At 36.9% G+C, this 23501-nt stretch overlaps 1 long non-coding RNA gene and 2 pseudogenes across 1 annotated transcript; 2 read left to right on the forward strand and 1 right to left on the reverse strand.

Moving 5' to 3' along the window:
* Nucleotides 1–4745: 4745 nt before the first annotated feature.
* Nucleotides 4746–7356, forward strand: LOC132175808 (pentatricopeptide repeat-containing protein At1g20230 pseudogene; annotated as a pseudogene).
* On the forward strand, nucleotides 7071–21607 carry LOC148586879 (UDP-glycosyltransferase TURAN-like; annotated as a pseudogene).
* Nucleotides 9495–11821, reverse strand: LOC132176547 (uncharacterized). Its single transcript, XR_009439533.1, has 3 exons — nucleotides 11685–11821; nucleotides 10710–10760; nucleotides 9495–9780 (listed from the first exon to the last, which is right to left on the reverse strand). It is a non-coding gene; the product is annotated as an uncharacterized LOC132176547 (long non-coding RNA).
* Nucleotides 21608–23501: the final 1894 nt, after the last annotated feature.

The following is a 23501-nucleotide window of genomic DNA, read 5'->3' on the forward strand; positions in this document are numbered from 1 at the left end:
AATTTGGTTATTGGGTGAATAAAAAGTTGGAGAGCAAGACAGCGAGAGTCCATGTACCATGTAAGTTGTGATTTCAGGGGATTCTCTGTAATGGCTGGTAAGCTCGCATTCCTCCATTTATTTTCTTGAGTTGAGTGGAATTCAAACTACATTTTAGGAATTTATGAGTTCAAGCCCTGAATAGTTTTCTTTTTCTTATTTTGATGTAATTATAATGGGCGATTTTGAAGGCAAAAAAGGAGAAGAAGATCAAACGGAGAGGGAGGGCGTGCGTGGTGGTACTCAGGAACCTTGGCCATAGCCCTCGGATGCAGTATCATGCTCTCTCACTTGCCCGTCAGGTGTGTTCAATTTTTTTTTTTTTTAATTATATATATACACAATTAGATGATCCTAGCTTTCTGTGGTAAATTATGAATATCTCCTCGCTTCCTAATTCCATCACTAGCGAGTTCCTCTTAGCGTACCACCATCGCCTTGCTTTTCTAGAGAACTTGTAGGTTGCGTACTTGACTCTTTGCTCCTCAGTGTAGTCCATAACTCGTAGCAGTTCCTCCAAGTTCGTAAGACAATCCTTCGCCACTCTAGAGTTTAGGTTCCCCTTAAACTTCGGGAAAAGATGCTCATAAAACTCCTTGAAAAGAGCAACCCTTGATTCCACTTGGAGTCCCTTCTCCACGTACATTGACCAAAGCCTCTGCGAGAAGACTTGCCACAATTTCTAAAGCTTGTGTTGTGTCCAGAACGTTCCTTGTCTTTTCATTGAGCTAGGATGGTCCCTTACCATTGTTGCTCCCAATGCCATCGTGCAATGACATCTTTGCAGTCACAATGATCATAGAGCCCTACTTCAAAGCGCTACGTCACGTCTCGCTCAAAATGTCAAACCTAATCGCAAACCTATTCTTACTAAGGGCCTAAACTACTACCACCTTATCCAAAGTACTAATGCAGATCTAAGCTTAAGACCGTAAGTAACTATCTTAGTGCAAATCATACCTAGTCTCCAAAGTTACATCATCAAAGCGGTCCTAACCCTGACTTCAATACCATATCAAATTCCTAAAATTCTCAAGTCCAACATCCTCAAGATCGTCAAGATTCAAACCTCTGTATCCCTTCTATAGATTGAATCCATCCTATGCTCTGGTAGATTATCTCCTAGCACCTAATAGATCAGTTCCTAGAGTCTGCTAAGCCAAAAGCTCTGATAAATCTAGATTGAATACCTAATCGATCAATTCCTATGGTCCAAAGAGCAACTGCTCTAATACCAACTGTAATGGCCCGAAAATTAATTAACTTGTAATTAATTCCACGGTTCGTCTTCCAACCTTATCCTTCACAAAACAAGACTCAAGGACCTCTACTCCTCGAAAATAGAGGATACTAAACAGCGGAAACATCAAGATTCTATAAACATTAATCATTACAACCAGAGCGTCTACCAAGGAACATCAAAGTAGCTAAAATCATACCATCCACATCATCATTACAAGAGATCTATGCTACACCTTAATATGCAAGCATGCTTCAAGCTCTTAAGTCTACAGCATAACTCAGAAGTACTAGTTACTATGAGTACTCGCCTAAGCTTGCAATAAGTCCTTAAGCATCTCCCGGATCGAATCCTCTAAGGTAACCGGATGCTTTGCGGTATCCATTTTCTACTAAACAATCTATAACAGTATAATTGTACATATGGAGAAGAAAAGAGAAATAATACAAGGGTAAGTCTGACAACTTAGTGAGTATAAATGCACATGACGTACCCGTCATTAAATGGTGAACTCAATTGTTTATAAAGCACATGCAATATTATGAGATGACAGTTTATCATAAATGTGATATAGATATAATATATAATTATAATATAGAATAACAGTAATAGTTCAACCGTATAGTCTACCCAAAATATTACCCCTTCTCAGCAGGATTGACGCTATCCCAAGGGACCTGTAATACAAAGCTAGTGCCCTAGCTATTGTAAGCTACTGTACATAACATTAGTGATACGACCGAGTCCAACCTAGGGTGGCTCACACCATTAATGATGTTCGTCCTATAGTGACCATCCATTAGGGAATGGCTGCACCTTGGTTACGAAACCATTGGATCCAAAACCTACACACACACACACATTTGACCATAAAGTTAACTTGTATAGTAAGCCCATGACCATTATACCGCACGTACCGGTATATCATGTCATACGATGCAATTAGTCTTATCAGTCTTTTACATACATAGCTTTATAAGCCTCATTGTTATCTTATTAATCAACACACGTTTTCATAAAAGAAAGTTCACGGTAGTTCCAAAATGTATTTCATGAGAGTTGCAAAATATGCATATTTGATATATATAAAATTGACGTGCAATGCAGGAAAAAGTAACAATAAGCATCCATGTGAGTTTGTACTCACCCGGGTCGTAAGGCTCCTCCATAAAATTTCCTTGAGGCTTCATAACCTCAAATACTAAGAAAAGACCTATCATCAGTTCTAATCCAACTAAAATGAACCTAGAACATGAAAACATAGGCTATCGGATGACTAGCCAAAGTGGCGTTCCCTGAAACACTTTTGACCATACGTCCGGGTCCGTGGCCGTATGTCTGCCCAGAAGGCTCTTACGTCCGGTCTCGTGGCCGTGCGTCCACTCAGAGAGTTTTAGGAACCTCATTTGGTTCAACTGTCCTCCTATCCTCCCAAATCGATTTCTAAGGCTACTAAAATGCTCTTTAAGACTATCTAGCTCAAAATAAGGTCGCCATGCAATAGAAAACACAATGTAATGCTAAGCCCAACTCTAAACAAGATCAATGGTAAAACATGTCTAAAGTTTCAAACCAACGTCTAAGCTACTCTAGAAAGTATTAAAGAGCATAACGACTTAGAAAGAAAAGTTAAGCGCAGAGAGTTACCTCCTAGAAGCAACCTTCAAAAAAATACCTCTCCTTCTCCACAAAAGGGCTTCTGGTAGCCTGGGGGCGAGTTTGAACGAGAAAAGGGTGAGGGGTAGGGAGTATTTATAGGTGACGAAAAGTTGAGGGCGCTACCAACTCTTCGAAAAAGTAGAGGACATCCGGTACTATTGGGGCGTACGTTTGCGTACTATTCAGCCAACGATCCAAAGGTTGCATCGTACGTATAGGTATTATCCAATGGTCAATTCAAAAAGTAGAGTACATCCTGTACTATAAGAGCGTATGTCTGTGTACTATTTGCAGAATACGGATTACTATTGTCAGCGTACGTCTAGTGGTCCCCATTCGTACGTCTGCACTAAAAACAAGGGCGTACGTACGGTGGTCCCCCCCGCGTACGTCCTCAATTACAGACAAGAGCGTACATCCCGCAGCCCTAGCGTATGTCCAGTCCGAAAGTTCAAAATTTCCAAAATGCCCTTCTAGCTGTCCCTATTGACCCAAAGTCCAAATTAACCCTCTAACTAAGCTACCTAAACTTAATTAAATATTTGGGTCACTTAGAGTAACGATTTATAGTCCAAATTAACCTTCTAACTAAGTTACGTACCTAAGCCAAGGCTAAACAATTTAAAAAGTGGGGATAAATCATTGTGACGTCCCACATCGCCTAGGTATGGAGATGGGAATGTGCTTATATGTATACTTACACCCTTAATGACAACAACGCGTTTTAAAGTCATGATGGTTATAAACCCATCAGAACTCCGCAGTTAAGTGTGCTTCTACGAGAGTAATACCAGGATGGATGACCTCCTGGGAAGTCTGATTTGAGGGAGCCAAAAGCAGACAATATTGTGTGTCATTGGGTTGAATTATTACATCAACCAACAACCTTCCTTTCCAGTTTTGTCTATTTTAGTTTACATAATGCAACTATAAAAATACAATAAATGTTATACATCATACTTTTATTTCATTTTTATTTTAGTTTGTTGATGTGATACTGTCAATCAGACTTTGAATTTTTTAACAATGGCGATTGGCAATGTCACACCAACAAAATAGAATAAGCCTATGTTTTCTAACATTTCTCTAAAAAAAAAAAATTTTAATAAAATTTCCTTGGGGCTGTATGCCGATTTCACAAGTCTCGGTCTAGTCTCCTAGGTAAACTATGAAAACAAATGAAAATTTAGGGTATTGGAAAAAAATTAGAAACTTGTTTCAGTTCTTAAACTAAAAACTGTTCTCAAATAGCAATTTCAGATTTGGCCCCACAATTAATATATTAATTTGAAGAGGATACGTGTATTTATCCTAAAATCAAACAAATCGGCATACAGCCCCAAGGAAAATCAAACATTTTAGAGCAGTCACATTGGGCTACTCAAATAACTAAAAATTTATTTTGGTTAGGCCTGTAGTAAAAAATACCAAAATAGAGTTTTCCCATATGGCAAGCTACTTTGGCTAGAGATTTAACTAGTTGTTATAGTGCCCAACAAATTTATTAAGTAATATAGCTCAACAATGCATAATTTAAATTAATAAAAAATTCAATTTGATTATATTTTCTTTTTAGGAATAGTGAAAATAAATAAAAAGAAATAATATTTTAAATAAAATAGTGAAAATAAATAACTAAAGTAATAGGCATGATATAAGTGTTTTGGAAAATGAATAGTTAAAATAAAAAAAACTTATTTTTTAACTAAATTTTTTTAAATGTTTATTTTTTTGTACTTACTTAAATGTTTATTCCCTTCGAACGCGTGGAGTTTTTCTTTTGCGCTCTAAGCGGTGTCGTTTCTTCTTCTCGTTCGGTTACCATTCGCTTGTTTTCCCTCTTTCTGACTGTAAGAAACTCCCAAGCTTTGTACATGAAAAGCGCAAGAGGCACTAAAACCTCAAAATCCCATGACTCCAAAGCTGCCCACTAACCTTCCCCCTCTCCTAGGCTTTAAGCTCATCAAGGCTTCGTGCTATTCTGGTGATTTACAACGCGCACGCCACCTGTTCGATAAAATTCGTGAACCAGACCTACGTACGTGGACTATCTTAATTTCAGCTTACACACAACATGGGTTTCCTTGGGACGCTATAAAGCTTTACACTACATTGCGAGCACGAGAAATCAATCCCGATAAACTAGTACTCCTATCGGTTGCTAAGGCATGCGCCACTTTGGGTGACATTGTGAAAGCCAAAGAGGTTCACCATGATGCGATTCGCTTCGGGTTTCACTCGGATACTTTGTTGGGTAATGCGTTGATTGATATGTATGCCAAGTGCAAGTATGTTGAAGATGCAAGACGGGTTTTTGATGATATGCGGGTAAAAGATGTGATTTCTTGGACCTCGTTGTCGTCTTGTTATGTTACTTGTCATCTACCTAGAAAAGGGTTGGAGGAATTTCGTGAGATGGTGCTAGATGGGGTGAGACCCAATGTGGTGACGGTGTCTTCAATTCTGCCTGCGTGCTCTGAACTCAGAACTTTGAATTTAGGACGAGAGATTCATGGGTTTGTAGTGAAGCATGGAATGGGGGAGAATTTATTTGTCTGTAGTGCGCTTGTTAGCATGTATGCTAGTTGTCTAAGCATAAGGCAAGCCCAATTGGTATTTGATAACATGTCTCAACGAGATAGTGTGTTGTGGAATGTAATTTTAACAGCATACTTCTCAAATAAAGAATGTGAGAAGGGTCTTGATTTATTTTATCATCTGAGAAATGAAGGTGTTAAATTAAATGATGCTTCATGGAATGCTGTCATTGGCGGGTGCATACAAAATGGACGCACTAAATGGGCCTTGGAGATGCTTGGACAGATGCAAGATATGGGTTTCAAACCTAATCAGATAACAATTACCACTGTCTTACCGGCTTGCGCAAGTTTGGAAAGCTTGAGAACTGGCAAGGAGATTCATGGTTATATCTTTAAACATTGGTTTATTGAGGACTTGACGACCACAACAGCTGTTGTTTTCATGTATGCTAAATGTGGTGACTTGGAACTATCACGAAGGGTCTTCAGTTTGATGCCTAAAAAGGATACTGTTGCTTGGAACACAATTATCATTGCAAACTCCATGCATGGGAAAGGAGAAGAAGCCTTGTTGCTCTTTCAGAAAATGTTGGACTCAGGAGCCAAGCCCAATTCTGTTACTTTTTCTGGTGTTTTGTCTGGTTGTAGTCATTCACTACTTGTTGACAATGCCCTCTTAATTTTTGAATCAATGAGTAGGGATTACTCAATAGAACCTGACAGGGATCACTACTCCTGCATGGTTGATGTACTTAGCCGTGCTGGTCTCCTAAAAGAGGCATATGAGTTTATACAGAAAATGCCCATAGAACCAACTGCTGGTGCTTGGGGAGCATTGCTTGGTGCATGTAGAGTACATAAGAATGTGGAGTTAGCAAAAATTGCAGCGAAGCGGCTTTTTGTGATTGAACCTGATAATCCTGGAAACTATGTATTGTTATCCAATATTTTTGCCACTGCCAAACTATGGGATGAAGCCTCAGAGATTAGAAAATTGATGAGAGATAGAGGAATTACAAAAGAACCCGGCTGCAGTTGGGTTTAGGTGAGGAATAGTTTCTACTTTTCTACTGTTGGTGGTAAGAAGAATGAACACTGTGATAAGATGTACAAATTTTTAGATGAATTGGGTCAAAGAGTTTCCAGTGCTGAATTTGTTCTGAAAGATGTGGATCAAGAGGAGAAAGAGGGGATACATTGTGACTGCAGTGAGAATTTTGCAGTTGATTTTGGGATACTCAATTTGATTTGGGTTATATAGAAATTACGGATCTTTGGGGACTGCCATAATGCCATTAAATTCAGACCAAGATTGTTGGTGTGCATATCATTGTCAAAGATCCCTCCAGACTCCACCATTTCAGGGCTGGGAATTGTTCTTGTCATAAATTTTTGGTGACTTTCCAAATCCACCTTATAGGATGAAATCCTAGTAAAAATAAAAACCAGTTTACGCAATGCTATCCAGGAGGTGCAGGTGCAGAGGATAGAATCAATTTATTTATTAGAGTAATAACTATGGGAAAGCACTGGGGACTGCTATTCATCCTGATCTGAATATACCCTAACAGTTAGAGATCCTTAATTAGATGATGAGTTCAGATGTGGGGATCACTTGGCTTGTAAGGTAGCTGGGGAAGAGCTGGTTGTCTAAGACACTGCCCAGGTGCCACGCAAATCCTGAACCTCTGTGGCATTCATTTGAACCGAGAGAGGATATTTCACTTCTCAGTTTACTAGACTTGAGAGGTTTTATGGTGTAAAGCAAGATGTGGACATTATTTATGTTAGTGAAATTTTATTTTTGATGTTTTCTTGAACTAAATTAATTTATGAATGTACTTAACTTTTAGATAGCCATGATGCATGGATTACTATTGTATATATCACCCCATTGGGATTAGTATACCGCAAAAAATGGGACAATGCAAAAAATCTGAATTATTCTCAGGTGTGTTCAATTTTGACTTTGAATGTTCTTTTTTTTTTTGTTTTTTTGGGATATTAATTATATACTTAACTCTCTGACTCATGGGTTGCTGCTGCTAATGCTAACCAGTCGCAATTGAATATACTGCAACAATGCAACCAAGCAAGCTGAGAAAATTAAGTGCAATAATCATTTTTGGAGTGCCTAGTCACCGATGGCCCGTTCAGCCCACCACGTCAAACAAGTGTCGAAAGCCCTTTTGATCCTTGCTTCCTTCAGGCCACTTTCTTACACCACAGACCACTTGGAACTTGGGCCTTGAATCCCACTCAAACTCGTCTAGATTAGGGGTCCGAACGAGAGCCTATGGCTCCGGTCAACGACAGGCCGAAACTACAAAATGAGTCCACTAAACGCTATATAAACACTATCAACAAGTCCCCTAAACCTCATTCCCTTTCTTAAACCAAGAGAAAGCTACAATGTTATCCAAGATTTAGAGAAACACTTTTGCTTCACTACCTTGCAAGTTCACTTAGATTTGGGTTTTATACATATGGGTTTTGCTATTGTTATCATTACCTAGATGATTTTGGTTTTATACATATAGGTTTTGCATAACACCTGGCATCTGAAAGTTTATTTTTCAGTAAATAAGATGACCTCTTAGTTTGATTTTCCACATTTCTTGTGTAATATTTGTGATGTGATCACATCTGCCATATTAAAACAAAATCTTTGTAGTATTTATTAGATTCTTAGACTAGTATTTTTGGTTTTGTGTGTGTGTTTCTTTTTGTTTTCTGATTAGTTGAGCAGGTAAATTTTTTTAAACAATGACATCTTTCTTTCAGAACCTCATATAAGAATTTTGGCCTTCACTTAGAAGCAGCGGTAATGTATGATAGGTGTGTTGCTGCAATATTAAATTAAGATGATTCAACCAATGAAGAGGTTATCTGGAAGGAAATCTCTTAGGGAAAACAATACTTGTACCCTAGGTTGTTGTTCATCATAACAGGTAATGATGAATTCTGTTGGCTGGATTTTCCAGCAAGACACACTCCAAGGACAGTAGATTAAACAAGGGAAACACAAGAGAAAAAGAAGAACAACTTGCTGCAGAAAATGAGTAAAAAAACAGAGGAAAAACAGGGGAGAGGATGAGCTTTATTCTGAATAGAGCTTCTAGCTCTTTTTCGGTTCTATTTTTTCTTCTTCTTACATTACAACTTTTCTGTAGCTGCACAATACAAAAGACGAGAAACCTTTTACAAAAGTAAGTTCTAGAACCACACGTGGCTTCACAACAAACACACATTTTCATCTACTACAAACTAGATTTTAATAAGCACAACCAAAGGTAAAAATTGACAAGTCAAAGCACATTAATTTGTAACATTCTCCCCATTAATGTGCTGTTCTTGAACTCCCAATGCTTCTCTCAATTGCTGGAATTTCTCCTTTGGCAATGCTTTGGTGAAAATGTCAGCTACTTGCTCATCTGACTTGCAAAATTTTCAGCTCCACTTCACCTTCTTCAATAGCTTCTCTAATGAAATGATGTTTGATTGCAATATGTCTGTTCCTGCTATGGTATACTGGATTCTTGGCCATTGCTATGGTTGATATGTTGTCACAATGCAAGTGTACAGCCTCTTCTTGCCTCTCACCAATATCTTCAAGTATTCTTCTCAACCAAATTGCTTGAGATGTTGCTAATGCTGCTGAAACATATTCAGCTTCTGCTGAAGATTGAGCAACTGATTGTTGCTTCTTTGAGGACCAAGAAAACACACCTGATCCAAGTGAAAAGGCATAACCTGAGGTGCTTTTCATATCATCAACATAGCCACCCCAATCACTATCACAAAAACCAAGCAACTTTGTGACGACCCGCTTGATAAAATCATGTTTAAAAATTTTTCTTTTAAAAACCAATGACTCACAACAAAGCAAATTGTCACAGTGGCATGGCGATACCGCAATATGCCACGAACCCATGCATTAACCTGGTTGACAATATTATAAGTCTCACAGAACTATATGCATCATCCATAATTATTTAGAGTTTATATCTTTACAGCGAATATAAATAACATAGACATAACTTAACACATTTGAGCTGACAATACATCTATGTGAATAATGCTTACATACAAAAGAATGGCTATACAAATGTGTCATATGCGACACGAGCCATGGACAAAATACCAACATCTAAGCATATACATAAATGCTCTAATAAAGAGGGCTAATAACTAGTCCAACAGAATCAACCCCCGACGCATCTAGGCCTCAAACATCGTGGCCCAAATACATGGCAATAGGATCCTCATCTACCGTCTCTGTACCTGCATCCACAACATTGTCTGCACCACAGGAATCACCACCACCCATGATGCAGGCGGATTTCATGAGCCAGCCGTCTCCATAAAATAGAGACGCTCAGTAGTATAAAACTTACTAGTTTTATCAAAAATAACAATTGAACTTTGTTCACACTTACAAGATACATAGCTCACAATAAAACATAGGGAATTCATCATGCAATGTTTAGCCATAACAATGTACATATATGTTCCATCTTATACCAGTCACATATGCATATTGATACATCTAGTATAAAAATCATACAAAACCAATCATCATCATTATACAATCATATGCTATTCATGCTTATCCTCATACTCATCATCTTGTGCTGGTTCCATTCTGAGGCCAACTCTACGGTAGGAAACTTGTCATCACTACCGGGAGCCGTCACCCCGTTTCACTTATACATATGAGGCCAGCCCTGCGGTAGGAGACTTGTAATCACTACCAGGAGCCGTCACCCCGTTTCTCTTTTACATATGAGGCCAACCCTACAGTAGGAGACTTGTCATCACTACCGGAAGCCGTCACCCTGTTTCTCGTTATGCATGGGCCAGCTCTACGGTAGGAGACTTGTCATCGCTACCAAAGTTGAACCCCATTTTCATATCAATGCATATGCCATGTTCATGCTTATGTCAATAAATCCTTGAATTCATATGCTATCATAACTCATATCATAAAATCATAGAATCATGTCATAAACTATGCAAACCATCAAAATGCTCATAACAACATAATCATCACATTATCTTGCAAACTCATAAAGCTCATAGAAACATTTCATCAATCATTCATCCAACACATCTCATAAAACATCATCAATAGTCATAGTATCTCAAAACATCATGCATCAATCGTTCAACCAAAACATCTTTTATACTTTAAAAATAGTACCCTTTTGCCCAGTAAGTTAAATACTTACCTTGTTCGCTTGAGTACCCTTCGGTGGATTCTTGACTCAACCGCAATGCACCTAAACATTTATATAATAAACACATAATTAAGCTCTATTCTTAGCTTAACAACTCTCACTATTTAAAAATACTTGAGCACTACAAGTATCACGTTCTATTGGTCATCCCAAATCTATTCAACTAAAGCCCTTAAAATCCATTATATATATATATATATATATATATATATAAAGCTAATGCATTAATTATCTAATAGCTTAGTTACATTGAACTATGATTCTACATCATAATATATTAAATCACTAAATTTTGATGCATATACATAGACTCTAGGTTAAGCATTACACTTAACCCTATAATTGTTATTCTCTTCTAAGCCATTTAATCTAGCAATTTACCCCCAATTTTATAGTTCTCATAACACTTACAACAATCATTATGATTCTATTATGACATATTAGAACATAAACCCTATAGTTATCAATTTCCATGGAACCTATGAAAACCTAGGATTAATTAACACTTTAAATGTAATTAACCCATTTAGATAGCATTCCTAGTGTTCACATACCAAAAGCCCCAATTTAATTCAAACTACATAAAATTAGGGTTTATGTTCATACTTTACCAATAGGTAAAATTAGAGTTTCAACACATTAATTCCATAACCCGGAACTTGTATAATGCATAGCAATCTATAACACATAAAAGCCCCAAGCTAATTTTAGGAATTAGGCTTCTAATTAAAATTCTCCAATTTTTGGACCTAATTAGAAATTCCCCAAATTATTATGATTTCTAGCTTAGAATGCAATGGGTAGGACAAAACCTTAAAGAGAAACTAGAGATTCAACCATATAACAAAATCTCATTCAAGAACCCTAATTTTCAGACCAAAATCAAAGCCCCACAAATCCTCACAATTTATAGCTTCCATCCCCACAAGTATAACGAAAATTACAAGAAAAGACTAAAGCTTTTACCTCACAAGCACCCATGGCCGAAACCCACATTAACTTCCTTACTTTCTTTTTTCTTCTTCTCCTTCTTCTTTTTCTTCTTCTTTCGAACGGCCAGCAACACCTCTCTGTCTCTCTCTCTCTCTCTCAATCTACAGCTCTTTCTCTCTCTAGCTCGTTCTCTCTCTCTCTCCCTATCGGTGTGGTGTGCATACGTGAGAAGAAGGAAAAGAGAGAAGAGAAAGAAAAGAAAGAAGGGAGGGGGAGAGTGCACGTGAGATGGGAAAAGGGAGAAAGAAATGGGATAAGGGAATAAGGGATATCCCACATAGCCAATGGTAGCCCAACACGTGGTATTAGTTAGATTTCCTTTTTATTTTAAAGCCCCATCTTTCATAATTTGCTATATTACCACACCTCATATTAATTCTATCTTTTTTCTGTTCTCTTTAATTCCCCACACTACATTTATTTATTCTAACCACAACTTATCATTACCATTAATCATTTACAACACTATAACTTATTATTACACTTTATTATTCTAATATCATTAACCTATTTTATTTATTGATCAATTGTCACACTAACATTATTATTAGTTAATCTCTTTATTACTAAAACATATATTACATAAGTATATCATCATTAAATAATATTGCTATTATATTATTATCACACAAATATTATTATTGTTATTAATCAATCTCATATATATCTAAATTATGATGAAATCATTATTATTATTATATCTATTATTCTAAATTATCCCATGTGCAATTTATCCCATTAATTAATTCATATTACTATAAGGTTACTAGTATAGCTTCATTATTTTCTCGGATCTTACAAACTTTACCATGGAATTTCTGCAATACCTTATTCCATAACTTGTGGTGCCTTGAATGTATCTAAGCACCATTTTTGCTACTGCAAAATGAAAATGGCTTGGAGAATGCATGAACCTTGATAGCAAACTTGCTGCAAACATAACATCAGGCCACGTAGCGGTGAGATATAGCAAGTTTCCAACCAAACTTCTATAGATAGTAGCATCCACCTTTTTTCCTCCATCTTCCTTCTTTAATTTTTCATTTAATGCAAGTGGTGTAGCCATTGGTTTGCAACCAACCATTCTGAATTTTCTCATAATTTTTTCAGCATACATTCTTTGTGAAATGAACACTCCTTTGTCTTGATAAACTTCAATACCAAGAAAGTAATGTAGCAGCCCCATATCACTCATCTCATACTTGTTCACCATATCTTTCTTGAATTCTTCAATCATTTTAGCATTGCTTCCAGTTAATATCAAATCATCAACATATAATGCAACAATAAGCAAATCAACATTACCTTGATGCTTTACATACAAGGTTGGCTCACTCTTGCTCCTTTTGAAACCACTTTCATTGAAGTAATTGTCAATATGGCTATACCATGCTCTAAGAGCTTGTTTCAGCCCATACAAAACTTTTCTTAGCTTATACACTTTCTCTTCTTCACCTTAGATGACAAATCTTTGAGGTTGTTCAACATACACCTCTTCTTTCAACTCTCCATTCAAGAAGGCTGATTTGACATTAAGTTGGTACAATAACCAACCTTTTTGAGCTACTAAAGAAATTAAAGCTCTCACTGTATCCAAGCGAGCTACTGGGGGCAAAAGTTTCATGAAAATCAACTCCGGGCTGCTGTGAGTATCCTTTTGCAACTAGCCTTGCTTTGTTTCCTTGAACCGACCCATCTACATTATACTTCACTTTGTAAATCCATTTCACACCAAAGATTTCTTTGTCTTGAGGCCTATCAACCAACTTCTATGTTTTATTTTTTTCAATAACTTCAATTTCATCTTCCATAGCTTTTCTCCAACTATCTTCTTTCATTGCTTCTTCAAAGTTTTCAGGTTCAACAACACAAAAGTTGCACCTTGCATAAATATCATCCAAATTCCTCAATCTCATTGGACTTGAGCTTGGAGAAGTTGAGCTTGAGCTTGGAGATGATGGTGAGCTTGGTGATGGAGTTGAACTTGATGATGGGTGAGTACTATCATTATTGCTTGCACTTCCTTGAGCTGGACTTTGATGTAAAACAGTCACCGGAACCAATTGTTCTTCAACTTGGCCTTGCTCCCAATTCCATTTAGATTTCTCATCAAATAAGACATCTCGGCTGATGATTACTTTGTTGGTTTTCAAGTTGTGCAGCCTATAGCCCTTTGACATTAAGTTATAGCCAACAAATCTCCACTTCTCACTTGTCTCATCCAGCTTGTATATTTTCTCCTTTGGAATTTGAGTATAGCAAATACAACCAAACACTTTGAGATGCTTGATTGATGGCTTTATTCCACTCCAAGCTTCAAATGGTGTTTTATCCCACACGGCCTTGGTTGGACATCTATTCATCAAATAAATAGCTGTGTATACAGCTTCAGTCCAAAATGCTTTTGGTAAGCCTTTTTCATGCAACATAGACTTGGCCATCTCCATAACAGTTTGATTCTTCCTCTCGGATACCCCATTTTGTTGTGGAGTATAAGAGATTGTCAACTGCCTCTCCACACCTTCATCTTCACAAAATTTATAGAATTGATTTGAGATATACTCTTTCCCTCTATCACTTCTCAAGACTTTAATAAAACAACCACTTTGCTTTTCAACAAGACATTTAAACTTTTTAAAGATATTAAACACTTCAGATTTTTGTCTTATGAAATAAACCCCAAGTCATGCGACTATAAATCATCAATAAAAAAAAAATGAAATACCTGTTTTGAGAATGAGAAGGAGTTTGCATAGGCCTATGTTAGTATGCACCAATTCTAGCATCTTCTTAGCCCTCCATGCTACATCTTTGGAAAATGGTTGTCGATGATGCTTCCCAAGAGCACAACCTTCACAAACTTCATTCTTTCCATTAATAATAGGAAGCCCTTGCACCATATGTTTCTAATGTAGTAGCTTGAGACTATGAAAATTCAGATGACCAAATCTTTTATGCCACAACCATGATTCATCAATTACACTAGCTTTTAAAGCCATGTCTTTGGCATATTTGAAAGTGAGTGGAAAACTTCTATTTGGAGCCATTTTAACTTCAACCACAACCAATTTTTCTCTTCCTTCATCATAAACTGTACAAGTACGGCCTTCAAAATGAAGAACATAATCATGCTCCATAAGTTGTCTAATGCTAAGCAAGTTTTGATCAAGCTCCAGAACAAATAAAACTTCACGAATTTTCTTCAGCCCTCTCTTGGTTTCAACTCCAACATTGCCTTTCCCTTTAACATCTACCAAAGCACCATTTTCCATCTTCACTTTAGAATGGAATGAAGTGTCTATGTGAAGGAAAATTTCCTTCTCCGGTATCATGTGATTGCTACAACCACTACTTAAGAACCATGCATCATTTTTCTTCTTGGAAACATGTTGACAAGCATAGAACAAGTTCCCTTCACTTTCTTTCTCCTCAGTGAAATTAGCTTGTTGATTGTTCTTCAAGAATCTACAATCCTTTTGCAAGTGGCCAAACTTTTAGCAATTAAAACATTAAGGCTTTCCTTTGAACCAACAATCTTTTTCAACATGACTACTCTTCTTGCAAATATTATATCTTTGTGAAGAGCCTTCCACACTTGGTTTTCTTTCATATCTACCTCTACCTCTTCCTCTTGGACTTCTTCCTCTTCCTCTTGCTCTAAAACTTCTACCTCCTCTAGTTGAGTCCCCTTCACCTTGTTCATGACATAATGCTCTCTTTTCAAAAAAATTTGAATTAACAGTGAGCTTAGATTGAAATGCACTCTCTATTGACTTTTCGGAGTGTCGTTCCAACCTTTGCTCATGAGATTTCAATGAACCCAACAACTCTTGGACACCTAAACTAAAGAGGTCTTTTGTTTCTTCAATTACACCCACCATAGGATCAAATTTTTCATGCAAGCTTATCAATATTTTTTCCACAATTCTACGATCAATCATATTTTCACCATAAGCTTTCATTTGATTTACCAACTCCAAAAATCTAGTGGAATAATCTTTCACACTTTCATTTTCTTTCATTCTCATATTTTCAAAATCTCTTCTAAGAATTTGGAGTTTGATGGCTCTTACCTTTTTATCTCCTTGAAATTCTTCTTGGAGAATGTCCCAAGCCTCCTTAGCTCTTGTTGCTCCCATAATTCTTGGAAAAATAGTTTCAAATCATCCCAAGAGCTTCTGCATCTTTGCTTTTGTTCTCCTTCAATTCCTATTTTTGAGCTTCGGTCAAGGTTGATGTAGATTCAGGTATTTCATATCCTAATTCTACCATCTCCCATAAATCTATGGAGACAAACAAGGTCTTCATCTTTATAGACCAAAAATCATAATTTTCACCAGACAAAATCAGTACCTAGACATTGCTCCAATTCATGCTTGTGTTGGCCATGGATTCTCCTTCAACTTATCATCTTCTTTCTCTTCAAATTTCTGCCCAAAGCTCTTCTTAGAACTAAGCTCTAATACCAAATTCTGTTGGCTAGATTTTCCAGCAAGACACACTCCAAGGGCAGTAGATTAAACAAGGAAAACACAAGAGAATAAGAAGAACAACTTACTGCAGAAATTCTGTAGAAAATGAGTAAAAAAACAGAGGAAAAACAGGGGAGAGGATGAGCTTTTTTCTGAAGAGAGCTTCTAGCTCTTTTTCGGTTCTATTTTTCTTCTTCTTACATTACAACTTTTCTGCAGCTACACAATACAAAAGACAAGAGAAACCTTTTACAAAAGTAAGTTCTAGAACCACACGTGGCTTCACAACAAACACACATTTTCACCTACTACAAATTAGAGTTTAATAAGCACAACCAAAGGTAAAAATTGACAAGTCAAAGCACATTAATTTGTAACAAATATATATTTACTTATGCACACAATTGTGCACACACCAACACAACTATAGAAAGTGTAGCATCAACTTTGATGCAAACATATTTTGACTTACGATCTAGTTCTCCCCAATAAGGTAAAGGGCTTGAAAAGGAAAAGTATGAAGAGAAACTAAGGAGGTTACACCTCAAATGTGTGGCATTTCGCACTATGTGGCTGTCAACTGAGGATTACCCATTGCTCCTGGGTAGGTTCTTTATTCTTGATTTCTTCTTCTCTTCTTTTTTCCAGTAAGGTATTTAATGTCAACATATTTGCTACATTGGTAGGATAGGCAAACCTGGGCATTTGTCTGTACACTTCCTTATTAGGGTTAGACCTTCCAATGAAGGTAATTTAATTCATTGTCAAATTTCCTGTTATGACATAAAGCTAGACACTGGGCATGTAGAAATGTTTAGGAGCACAACCATTCTTAAGGAATAGTATTATAACTAGAATCAAATTAACAATGGTGTATTAGGTTGTGGATATGTTTGGTTGTAGACTGCCTGTTTGTGCTGTTTTGTACTCTTGGTAAGCTTTAATTATGGCTTCTTTAGTACAATGCCTTTATGTGGGCTTGACTTATGTTGTATGTTGTTTTAATGATGGTTTGACAGTTTTTGAAGCATTGAAGAACTTGTAAAAGTTGAGAGAAATTCATCGTCTTCAGAGCTAGCTAATGAACTCTTGGTAAGTTTAATTACTTGACGAAGGTCATGTACGGTCATTAGTTGTCAGGTAATGAACAATTTCTTCTGGTATAACATGTCATACATATTGAGGTATATATATATATATATCTTCTAAACCTATAACATCGATATACTTGTAAACATTTAAACATATCGCCATGTTGTATGAAAAATATGTGAATGTCTATGTATGAATATACTAGTGTCATTCTTCAGAGAGAACAAATACTGGACAATTTTATTCTAAACAATTTTTCATAACGTTTAAATTGACCATTTGGCTGGCATAACCAGTTTGTGTCACTTCACTCCTATATGTGCATAATATGATTGAGCATGGTGTTTTTTACATGATTTTGTTTACAGATGATTCACCTTAATTGGGGCTATTAATAGGAATGGAAGCTAACAATGATAATTCTGATGTATCAAAACAGCTGCATTTCATGAATCTGAAAATTAATACATTCTATGCCCAACTACTTTCTTGATGCTCCCATTCTTGACAACAATTTATACCTTTATTTGCTTTTTAAAATGTAATGGATCCATTTAATTAACATTGGGTGAGTATATGTAGTCTTGTTCTTAAAACTTTAGAAAATATACAGAAAATGAAAAAGTTTAGGACATAGAGTGGCAATGTATAACTAGGTAATTGGTGCTTAACAGTGCCTCCATCAAATTTATCGCAGGACTGGTTCATGATTGTCAGCACTTAATATCTATGTCTACTTCTAACAATACTTCATATTCACATCCATCATTTGAACTGTGCTTCTTCTTTTTTTTCTTTTTTTTTTTTTGATGGAAAACCCCCACAAGGCAACATAATAATGTAAATTTGAAGGGAGTAAGCTTTGGCGTGGTGATCATGTGTAATTTAAAGCAATAGAACTCCAACATAGTTGAACATATCCTCCTGAAGCTGTGGGCAATTTGGCCTACTACATCGGACCTAGGACAAGAAAGGAAAATTTGAGAAATTGATAGTTTAAACATTTCTATATTTATCTAAAATGTAGCAAAGGAAACGAATGTATGATAACTATAAAGAAAAGTTAATCTTCCTTCGAAGAATTGCTAAGAAAGTGTAGGTAAAGAAGCACACATTGGAAGCCAAATACAGAAAAAGATATTAGATCTTTTTGTTAATTTCTTATATAATGAAAGAAGAGGAGAATGGATGAGTCAAATAAATAAAGTTAGAGTACATTCTGTTTCATTTTGGTTGTTGAGAAAACTAAAGAATAGAGGGAATTTTTAATTATATGTGGTAGAACCGAGGAATGGTTCAACCCCAAAAACAAACACATAGGCAATATATATATATATAGAAAATAAATTGTAGTACTTAATAATAAAACATCACAACTAGAACACAAGTATTCTTTTTACAAAGTGAAAAACCCATTGAATACATCAAAGAGAAAAACCATTCTATGGCTGCTAAATCCAAAAAAATCACTATTACAAGGAAGATTCAAAATACACACATATAAACTTACAAAGCCCCTTTGTAAATCTAATATTTCGTATGACGACAAGCTTCCCGCTTGCTTCCGTGCTAGCTAATATTTTTAAAGTGCATTTCCTCACCGATCCATCAGTAAACTCTTTGGTGTACAAGGGTTGTGTATGGTGTGGTTTGAGCAAAATCAAGAACAAAGTCCCATGTGAGATAAAGCTTCAAGCTTTTTAGAATCCGCACTTGGGTTAACCATGGTGAAGGAAGGTGTACATCTAGAGGGATTCTAGGATGTAATGTTTTCACTTTCTTTTTCACTAAAAAGTTCAAAGTTTGGTTGAGAGCAATGCGAAAGATAGATGCTAAATGAAGTCAAGATCTGATTTTCATCCTGCAAAAAATACACATCGCATCATGACGGGAGACATTCATGTCAAGAAGTGCAATTAGGATTTCATCGCTAACTTTCTGACATTTGGCAACTTTTAGCCGGTCACGTCAAGACGGGCTTTGCACGGGACAAGACATAAACTTTCTGACTCTATCTTCGTCTTGACAGGCTTTGAACAGGGTGGTAAGGCAGTAGTTTCTCTATAGCTCTGTGTTATGTCTCCATTGTGACGAGCTTCAACGAAAGAAGGCAGTTGCTTCTCTATGGCTCTGCTTCATGTCTCCATCTTGACAGGCTTTGAATGGAAAACACAAACCACTCAAACACTTCTTTTCACTCCGAAACCTTAGTTGATGAAAGATATTACATGTAAGATTTTGACCACTAAATGAAGCCAATTTCTAAAATTTAACAATATGTTTCGTTTTTTCTATTTCAGTTTATTATTTTATGGTGTATTTGGTACCTATTTGCCAAGTGGCAAAGTTTGGTCACATGAGTTTCACATCCCCTATTTTGATTATTCTAAGAGTAGTTCACTGATGTAGGTGTCAAGTTGTTAATATTTCAGAAGTATAGGTAAGAAGAGTGCAATTAAACCCAATCCTTTAGGGGAAAACAGTTATTTTTATGATAATATAAATACACACCATCTCATATGGATCATAATCTGGAAAAAAATAAATAAATAAATAAAACTAGGTTAGGGTGTCAACATGTGATGGGGCCAATTTTTCAAAACATGTGCTTACCAATTATCTGGGTCACAACAAAGAATTATCTTTTCCAACATTTAAGCTGCCAAAATGATAAATATTAGTTTTTGTGCTTTCAGCGTCAACCGAGTCTGTCTAATTGTGAACTCCTAATTGGTTTTCGGCCTCAGCTGTGAACATTTAAGTTGTCAAACTGATAACTATTATTTTTTGTCCAATATTTAAGATTCCAAACTGATAAATTTTTTTTTTTACCTACCCAAATATTATGAACTCCCCAATTCGTGATCTTTTCAATTAATCTGGTAAGTTCGTACCAACTGGAGTTAATTTGGGATCCTTGGATCCTTCATACAATACACTCTAGTTTATGAATATCATTTTGGATAAATACCACCTTCTCCCCCCAACACCCCACGGACATCCAGGACAAGAGAAGAAAAGGCTATATATGCTTTGGCATCCCTTGTTAACAAATAAGTGCAATTTGCTCCCTCCACTAAAATGCATTGCTATTACATTCTCACGCATTTTACTTATTTTGATATCTTGGTGTATTATCTAACATCTTGAGGTAGCTAGCTATTGAAGTTGATGAAAATTGGAAGCATCCTATATATATATAGGTGCTTGTTTTAGTATATTGATTTGTTAATATCGTTTACTAAGTTGCTTTTGAGTATTTTTTGGAGAAAACCTTTTAAATTCTCTTTGAATCTTCATGCTCTTCAAGGGTTTTCTAGATGGATGTGACGATCTGAAGTTGCTGAGAAATGGAACCTTGGAAATGGGTTCATCTGGAAGGTGGGCTACCGAGTGGGAAGCACATGCCAAGCCATTAGTATCTAAGGCAAGTCTATTCTTTCATATTCTCATATCTATACTAGAAAGTGAAATATAGGATACATAACTGATGCAGATCAGGTCACTCAAGAATTCGGACATAAGCGTTTGTTCGCAGGGGCGTTCAAACAGCTGTTCGAACGTGCAATTCTGGAAGGCTGGCAGAAGACCCCGTTCGGAGTCCCGTCCGAACGGCCTATGTTTCTTTATGTTTCTTTGTCTTGGCCTTCCGGACGGGCGCCATCAGTTTGTTTTATTTTCTAGCCGATTTTATGTTGTTATTTTATTAGGGTTAGGGTTTTAGGGGTATTTATATCATATTTTATTAGGTTTTGGGCTATAAATATATGCTTATAGCCTCTAGAGAAAGGGGAGTTTATGTTAATTATTGATTTTTATTAATGAGAATTAATCATAGTTGAGTTTATTCCTCATTTTCCTTCAAAACCTAAAGAGTATTTAACTTTTCAAGAAGAATTCTCAGATAATTGATAGACTCAAGATCTAGAATTACCTATATGCTGCTTTATTGTTATCTTCACTGCAACCTACCAAGTTAGATTGCATCAGTTGATATCAGATCTCAATTACTTTCCATGAATGGGGAGGAGTGACCGTTGTACAAACATGAACAAGGTGTACGTGTGCACGGAGACAGCCCGTAAGGAGCAACCGGCAATTTGCATGCGACACATTAGTGGTGGGCCGAACGGTTGTCGTCGCCAACCAAGACAGCAATTCACAGAGGCAGAAGGCAAATCTATTGCTGAACATTGGCAACACACGAAGGATCGACTCAGAGCTATGAGGGATCAAATTGAAGACCTCACAACCCAAGTATCCGACTGGTGTGGTCAACATGGGAATGGATCCGGAAACCCTTTTGCGGAGCACAGAATGCACGGACGTTAGCACCATGTGCAAGCTTATGCCAGTAGGTGGGTGAATGGCTTCGAACTCAATATTTTGAAATTCTACAGGGATCTACAACTCTTCAAAGGGGTGTCCGATGAACAACGAGCCTCTTTGGTGGTACGCACATTCCAAGGAAGAGTTGCTGCGTGGTGGCAACAATTGAAGCAAAATAGGGTGCCGCAAGGCAAATTGAAGATCAATAGTTGGGAGAAACTATTGAAATACATGCGAGTCACCTTCTTGCCCCATAAGTATACCATGAGCCAAAAATCACAGAATTGGAGACAAGGGTCTATGGCTGTGACAAGAAAAATAGAAAACTCTTACAAAAAAAAGGTGTTTAGGGAAACATGGGATGAGGCAAAGAGTCCACGACAGGCCAATTTAACCTTTACCCAATAACCTCAAATCCGTCTATCCAATCTATATGTGGAGGGGCAAGGTGAGTCCGTTGATGAGGAGTTCCTAGAATCTGAGATCCTTAATGAAGAGTTCGAGTATAAAGATGTTGAAGATCCTTCACAATGGTTCGTGGATTGGGATTCCCCCACCAACCTATGATGATGATGTCGGTGAGGAAGATCCCATTAAAAGACCTTTGCCATCCGACCTAGAGGAAGAGTATGTAGAAGAAGGGTCTTCTCCTATGTTTGACGGCACCTACCCCGAAGAAGATGACCCATTGGAAGAGGAAGAGCCCACGGATGACATCACCGATTATGAAGAGGTTGATGAAGACCTGCCAGGTGAATATACTACTTTTAATGGTGAAGAGGTTGATTATGTTGATTTCCTTGGTGTTGAAGATATTTTAAACTCTCCTAACAATGATTATGATGAGTTTGATGTGGATCAGAAAAATTATAGGTTCATAAGGGAAACAGCGGCTGACCCATTCTTGAGTATTTTCATGGCACGTGGGAGGGAGAAGAGACAAGAGAAGTAAGGCAAATCCGAAGAATTGTCAAGTGGTGTGTGGGACCTCACAACAACCCTCAAAGTATTTCAATGATGAAGAACACCATGCTTATTATGGGCTGTTGTCTTGTTTTGATCTTGAGGAAGGGCAAATGGAATGAGTTGATAGGGCATCTGAAGGACCGTGGAAAGAACCGACTGAATTCGAGGTCGAATTGTCTCCAACCAGGGGAAGATGATACAGATTGGATAGCTCAAGAATTCGGACAGAAGCGTCCATTCGCAGGGGCGTTAGGACGGCCGTCCAAACGTGCAATTCTGGAAGGCTGGCAGAAGACCCCGTTCGGAGTCTCGTCCGAACGGCCTATGTTTCTTTATGGTTTTTTGTCGTGGCCGTCCAGACGGCCATATATCCCGTCCAAACGAGCACCGTCAGTTTATTTTATTTTCTAGCTGACTTTATGTTTTTATTTTATTAGGGTTAGAGTTTTGGGGGTATTTATGTCATATTTTATTAGGTTTTGGGTTTTGGGCTATAAATATAAGCTTATAGCCTCCAAAGAAATGGGAGTTTATATTGATTATTGATTTTTATTAATGAGAACTACTCATAGTTGAGTTTATTCCTCTTTTTCCTTCAAAACCTAGATAGTATCTAGCTTTTCAAGAAGAATTCTCAGATTATTGATAGACTCAAGATCTAGAATTACCTATCCACTGCTTTATTATTGTTCTTCGCTGCAACCTACCAAGTCGCATTAGTAACATTTATTTATAATGATAATTGTTGGGGTCGTTTTCCTCTCTCATGTTTGAGTTCCCTAGGTGGCCTTTAATTTAGGGGATAATACAATTTGTTCTAAACCTCATGAGAGATTTTGACTTTCAGGTTATCTCTCAGAACTTTGATTGGCTAAAAGTTACAATGTTTCATCAGTTAATGGTCTCTCATCTGTTGTATTGTACTAAAAGG

This window comes from Corylus avellana, chromosome 3 (assembly GCF_965113065.1).
Source record: "Corylus avellana chromosome 3, dhCorAvel1.hap1.2, whole genome shotgun sequence".
NCBI lineage: Eukaryota > Viridiplantae > Streptophyta > Magnoliopsida > Fagales > Betulaceae > Corylus > Corylus avellana.